Source organism: Cucumis melo, unplaced genomic scaffold (genome assembly GCF_025177605.1).
Source record: "Cucumis melo cultivar AY unplaced genomic scaffold, USDA_Cmelo_AY_1.0 utg000831l, whole genome shotgun sequence".
NCBI classification, from domain to species: Eukaryota; Viridiplantae; Streptophyta; class Magnoliopsida; order Cucurbitales; family Cucurbitaceae; genus Cucumis; species Cucumis melo.
This window is the reverse complement of record NW_026124235.1, coordinates 12,501-20,000: the sequence shown is the minus strand read 5'-3', so window position 1 is coordinate 20,000 and position 7,500 is coordinate 12,501.

Sequence of the window (7,500 nt, the reverse complement as noted above, 5' to 3'; positions counted from 1 at the left end):
ATTTTCTAAACGAACTAGAGCCAATCCGAATTGATCTTGTAAGAGATCCGCAACAGAACGAATCCGTTTATTTTTCAAATGATTCATATCGTCAAGTGTACCCATTCCAAATTTAAGTCCAATCAAATGATCTGCAGCTGCCAATATATCTCGCTGTAACAAAAATGTATTGTTCTCAGGTATATCAAGATTAAGTCTCTGGTTCAGATTTCGTCGACCAATCCTTCCTAATTCACATCTTTGTTGAAAGAATTTCTTTTGTAATTCCTTACATAAGGATTCAGAAAATACCGGATCTCCGCCTACACAAGAAAATTGTTGATAAAACTCCAAAATGGCATTTTCTTTTGATCTAATTTTTTTTTTCTCCTTATCATTCAGGAAAGACAAAAAAATTTCAGGGTAGCAAACATTCTCGAGAATTTCTCTTAGATTCGAACCCATAGCTGATGATAGAACTAGAATAGATATTTTCTGTTTCCTACTCACACGAGCCCATATCCTTGCTTTTCGATCAATCTCTAATTCTAATCTTCCTCCCCAATCAGATATTATGGTGCCGGTATAGACCGAAATTCCGTTATGGTCCAATTCTGACCGGTAATAGATACCGGGGCTTTGCAATATTTGACTGATGACAATTCTGTATAGTCCATTTACTATAGAAGTTCCCAGGGAATTCATTAGAGGAATGTTTCCAATCAAAATTGTTTGTTCTTGCATATCCCTACGGGTTTTCCAAATTAATCCTGCGGATACGTATAATTCAGAAGAATATGTGAGTGATTCATATACAGCATCTCTTTCTTTTATCAATGGTTCTACCAATTTATATGTTTCCACAAATAATTGAAATTCAATTTCTTGATCTGTATCTTCAATTTTTGGAAACTTAGAAAGTTCTTCTGTTAAGCCATGATCAATGAACCTACAAAACCCTTCAAATTGTATCTGATTAAACGCAGGTATTGTAGACATTCTCTCATTTCCACCCCCAAGCATTTTATTTATTTCCCATTTATAAAAAAAATCCCATTATTTGCTTAAAATGGATCGATCTAGCAATGATGGAATTTATATTATGTTTACTGAATCACATGAAATTTTACCTAACTTCATAGGTGTAATAGATGTAATGCATGAAATACATATGAACGTAGGAATAAAGAGACTTTGATACTCAAATTAAATTGGAATTTGCAACAACTACAAATGAATTGGTAAATTCTATTTAGAATTATGGAGTTTTGTATAAAATATCTATATCAAAACAAAAGTGAGTCAATTTCTACCATTATTATGATATTCCAATCGGATTGGGTACTATAAATAGATTCGGGATTTGATCTGAAGAAACAATATAGAATTTTTTTTATTTAACAACATGGAACTTTTTCGTAGATTTCACTGTTAAAAAAAATTCGCATAGAAGAGAGATATTTTACCTATACCTATATTTTTTTTAGTAGAATTCGTAGAGATGCGATTGAAGTATGTATAAGGACTTGTATTTATTAATAAACATGTGCAGATATATATATATAGTTAGTTATATATATCGCCTCCTTTATTACAGTTCTATGGGGAACATCACATGTCGTACTCTATCAAAAATTTATATTTTCTATTTAATGATAATGAAAAAAAAATTCTAAAAACAGAATTCCGAACATTTCCTATAAACATCTTATATATATATAAGATATTAGATTTAGATAATAGTAATCGTTTATGTTCTGGGGTTTACATATACTCATAATCGCTATTAAAATTGTCATTAATAAGGATTTTTTTATGGTTATGGAAACGAATCAATACGGATGGATTAGTAATGATTAGTTATCTATCAATTTTTATTTATTTAGGTAAGGTATCCATTTTTGGATTGTTTTCTTATATCATTAGGGAAACCGAATTTGCAATTTCAATCCAAGAATCATTTATGAATTCACAGTCAATAGTTAAAGTTAACGGTTCCCATTTGTCCTGATTTTTTGCTTTTGTGAATGAAAATCCACATTTTTTTTTCAATAGAAAAAGCAAAGTTTTGCGGTTTTTCGTTTTAGATATTGTGTGTTGTAAGATACTATCTATCTAAGAGATAGAGCCAATCCAATATTTTGTATCGTTTTGGCGGCATGGCCGAGCGGTAAGGCGGGGGACTGCAAATCCCTTTTTCCCCAGTTCAAATCCGGGTGTCGCCTCAGCAACAAACAAAAGAATCAAAATACCCTCTTCTGTTTTGCTGATATAACTTTATCATTTTTTTTAGAAGAAAAGCATCTTTAGATTTGCTTGATTCTAAGCATCGTTGGGGTTCTCTAAAATGTTATAAATCCTTGCGTATAGGTTTCGTTTCCAGAATTTAGTAGAGTAATGAAAAATAATCGTTAAATCTTGAGATGATAGCCCTTCGACTACTAATGTAGTGTCTACTCATTGGGTCTTGAATTAGGGAATATAATTTCATTTTTCCTTACGGAAAGGAGGAAGATACTTGATATACGGACTCATGAAAGTATCTGAGTACTCGAGCATTCAATCAATATTATATTGAATGAATAATTGGCTTTTTTTTTTATTTTAATCTTAAAAAAAGAACTTATTTCTTTTCGATAAGCTCTAACCACGCATGTAATAGGCCATCCCATCTTCCGATTGTCTCTATGAAACAATCGGGGGGACAGTAAAGATTAGATCAAATGAGAAAGGAATAATAGTAGGGTTATGTGATAGATACTATCTTGATTCTCTATTTTGAGACTTTTTACTTAATGTAATGAAATGCAGGACAACAAAAGAAAGACTAGGTCTTATTATTCCTACATGTTACTAACATTCTTTTGATACTTCCAAGAGTTTTTCTGCCTCTTTTATTTATTTGTACTGAATTTTTTCGATTATACTAGAAATCATATAATAACTTGGGATAATTCGATTTTTTGTATTGTTTCATCAATGGTGTTGTGCCCGAATCTCTTTTTGACTATGCGCTAGTGATTCCACTATTATTAGTGAATAATAATTATTAGTGAGCAATAATGGAATAATTCTTTTATATTCATAGAGATAGGGGACATAATTCACATGGATATGGTAAGTCTCGCTTGGGCTGCTTTAATGGTAGTCTTTACATTTTCTCTTTCCCTCGTAGTATGGGGAAGAAGTGGACTCTAGAAGTACTACTAATTGAAAAATAAAACTGTATTGTTTTTGGTTTATTTTATAGATCGTTCTGCAAAACTTTTTTTCTTTTATTTTGAAAAGTAAAAAAAAAAAGAGTTCGGATTATAAGTTTTTAAGTGGATCCATACTTTCAACACGAAAGAACATAGACATAGTGGTTGTCCAATGAGATACTACGCATAATAATATACTACCTCATAATAAGATAGTACCTCGGGGTAGCCACCCACATATTACGTGCTTACCACTTCTTTTATTTATTATTATTAGTATTTTAGTTATTTTCAAAATAGGATTTTTTCTTGTTTTAGGGAACTCATTTCATATCATGCTTCAAACGTTAAATAAAAATGGGGTTTGCTAATTCTTTTCGAAATCCGAAGATAAAAAGTTCCCATGGAACCGAACTCCTGGATCATCTGTCAACTGCTCAATCAATTACTTCTTTCGAATGCTAAAAAAAAATTAGTGGCCTTTCGATTATTTGATTTCAGATTCATTCTAATCAACATGAATTATGAAGCAAAGAAATAGAATTGGGCCACTATGTATATTAGATTAATATTACATATATGTAATTGATATGATATCTATATATAAATAGAAAGATATATATTGTATATTCATCTATATTCAAATTGATCGATATTCAACCTCTATTTTTATAGAGTACAATTTTATATTTATACACTTCAATAACAATAATAGATAGTATGGTAGAAGGATTCATATATTTCTTTCTACCATACTATCGGATCTTATCGAATACTTCTCTCGTAGAATACTGATAATTCTAGTCCGCCAATTTCATTTAAGACGCGAAATTTTAATGCTTTTCATTTTTCTTATCTTCAATCATTGATAAGAACTAAAACGTCAAGGTTAATTCAAATTAATCACTTTGACTGATTGTTTTTACGTATATTATAAGTAAAAAGGCGGTCGGAACTAGAATGAACAGTGCAGTAGCAATAAATGCGAGAATATTTACTTCCATAATATCATCGTTTCATTTTTTATTCGCAATAACTCGGGATTTAATCCCATAGAGATGATAAATGTTTCGCTTGTAAATTCAAGGGGATGCGTTGCATCTCGATGATATCGAATCGTATTAAAATATCATGAATAACAATATCGGAGCTATCAAATCGATTCATCGTCGAGAATTGAATAGTATAACATAGGAAGATCTTTTATCCATACCGAATTTAAACAAAATGGGATTCCTGATGCAATCAAGAATTTCGTTACTTTTTTTTATTTATAATTTTTTGCATTCTTTCTTTTCTATAATCTACTGCCCTCTTATTCAATGCAATCATCTGATGAAGTCTCATCAGACTACCTTTACCCTTACATTGTTTATAAACAAACTCAAGCAAAGAATAGCAGCGAAATTCAAAAAAGGAAAAGGAGGTAGGTTCGAACTAAACTCCTTCCTTTTTTTGTACTTATAAAATCTTCTTAAAAAAAAGAAATAAAAACGAAACTTAAACTTTCAAAAATTCTTAATTACCTCACTAAGAGAGATAGATGGGATCCTTGTTTGTATTAATATCCTCTTTCCTTGAATTAGTAGTGGGACGTATATATCAAAAGTTAAGTGTTAAATTTTAATAAGATAGATTATTTCAAATTCAAATTAGTAATTGAATTTACTAATTGAGGTTACAAAAAATCGGAGCCAGAACGGATATATTTTGCTTTCAGACGAAAAATTAGATCAAAGTTTACTATGTAAACTTTATTTTGTATCGTCCAAATTCCCTTTATGTATGTGCTTTCCGGAAACGTATAGTACTCTATTTCATTAGAAAAATCGGGCGTAATCAACTAGACCCAGTACGCCTTCGAATCCTGAATATGATGCTACCAATAATTGTGGTAATTCACATATGGCACATATGTCTTTCTCCCATCAATTAGTACTCGTTGAAGAAATCAAAATTCCCATATTTTTTTGTTGAAAAATGTGGAAAAAAAATAAGAGAGATCCCGTTTGGAATAAAATTCAGTTATGTTATTTGTTCTCTCTTTCACAGGAAAGGAAGAGATTAATTGATGTATTTTTTTTTTATTGGATTTGGATCCATCGGGACTGACGGGACTCGAACCCGCAGCTTCCGCCTTGACAGGGCGGTGCTCTGACCAATTGAACTACAATCCCAGGGAAATAAAGTGTACAACATATGTTGTTGATTTAATTTCCTTCAAACCTTTCTATGTAGATTTTTGATTCGAATTGTCATATTCTACCAGACAGAGACGCGAGTAATAAAGTAATAGATTGATATGCGCGGAGACATGGACTTTAGTGTGAGAAGCATGGATTAATATTTATTTTTTCGTTATTGTAAAATTGATTGATTATCAATCTGTCAATGAATAAAAAAAGAGTTTTTTTTTTTATTCTTTCATATCAAGTCAAGTATTTCTGTAGAAGGACAAATAGGTTATATCATTTTATGGTGGATACGCGATATATTGGGCCGAGCTGGATTTGAACCAGCGTAGACATATTGCCAACGAATTTACAGTCCGTCCCCATTAACCGCTCGGGCATCGACCCGGGAAGAATCAATTCCAAGCTTGTTGATAATCCATGATCAACTTCCTTTCGTAGTACCCTACCCCCAGGGGAAGTCGAATCCCCGCTGCCTCCTTGAAAGAGAGATGTCCTGGACCACTAGACGATGGGGGCATACTTGCCCGACTGCCATCATACTATGATCATAGTATGAATAGTTTTTTGAAATTGTCAATATAAAATAAATATAATGGACTAATATGATGCAATTCGACGTATTTTTCTTTCTTTCATTATTCCATCGAAATTTTTTTATTTGTGATTTCTATTTATGAATCGTTCATTCTAATCACCATTCCCCATATAATTCTATATAGAAATTATTTTATTTTAAATTGCATTTTTTTTTATTTATTTCATTTAAATAATATACATAAATTTGCAAATTGGAATATATAGTTATATTACTTATATTATAGAATATCAAATGAAAATAGTGATTAGTAGTGATTAGAGGAAACCTCTAAAATAAACAAAAATAATAAATATTAGAAAAAAAAATATTCTTTTTTTATTTTATTCTTTTTTTATTTAAATAATACGAAGGCTAGTACCCTTCGGGAATTGGTCTGCCATATGCTATAAACAGGATTAAACTCCATTTCTCATACTTTCACTCATTGATTCACTCATTGTTAAGATTAGGTTAGGTATATTTCGATCTCACACTAAGCCAAGAAATTAAAAAACGATAAATTTTGAAATCTGGGGATAGGGATCAACAAGTTATTGAAAATTTTTTTCTCGCCAAATAGAATTGCTTTATCAATGATTCGGTGAATGTATCTATGTTCAATTCGTGTGTGTACATGTATGAATCAAATTCATTTCGTTAGGATGGGGCTCATCAATTTAATTAGGGATCGGTCGTATGATGAAACAATTCATTGCATTGATCAAATCCAATATCAAAAAACTATTTTACCTATACTCATTAGATAAATCCAATTTTTCGTTACTCAATGAGCGACTATGTAGATAAGATATATTTATGTACATATCTTATTATTTATAATTTATAATAATTATATACACTCAACTCATCGTGGCTAGTGTCTGACTCAGAAATTGAATCAAATAGGCCTTTTTAACTCAGTGGTAGAGTAACGCCATGGTAAGGCGTAAGTCATCGGTTCAAATCCGATAAGGGGCTTTGGCTTTTTTCATAAAACTCCAGCCGTAGTATTCATATTTGATTGAGGGGAGAATAGACGACATATTGTTTTTTTTTTTGTAATAAAAAAAGTACAAACCCTCTATCATTTTAATTTCATTTTTTTATAAAAAAGTTATCTTTAATTATACCAAGTTATTATTATAATGAATAATATAATAGTAATTATAGTTAGAAACTCAAAATTAGAAATTATATAGTGACACATTTTTTTATTATTTTGATTCTAGAATTTCTAATTCTAGAATTTATATATTTTCTTATTCTATAGAATATATAAATTCTATTATTTTATTCTAGATTCTATTCTAATCCTTAGAATAGATTCAAATAATCTATCATGATTCTAATGACTCATCATAAGTTGTTTCCTTGAATTCCAAAATATTCCTATTTTTCATTATTCCAATCAATTATAAAGATTCGAAATCAACAAAAAAAAAAATAAAAAGTAAGTGGACCTAACCCGTTGAATCATGACTATATCCACTATTCTGATATTCAAATTCGATAAGGATGAAATTAGAACAGTGGATCTTTTTTATTTCAT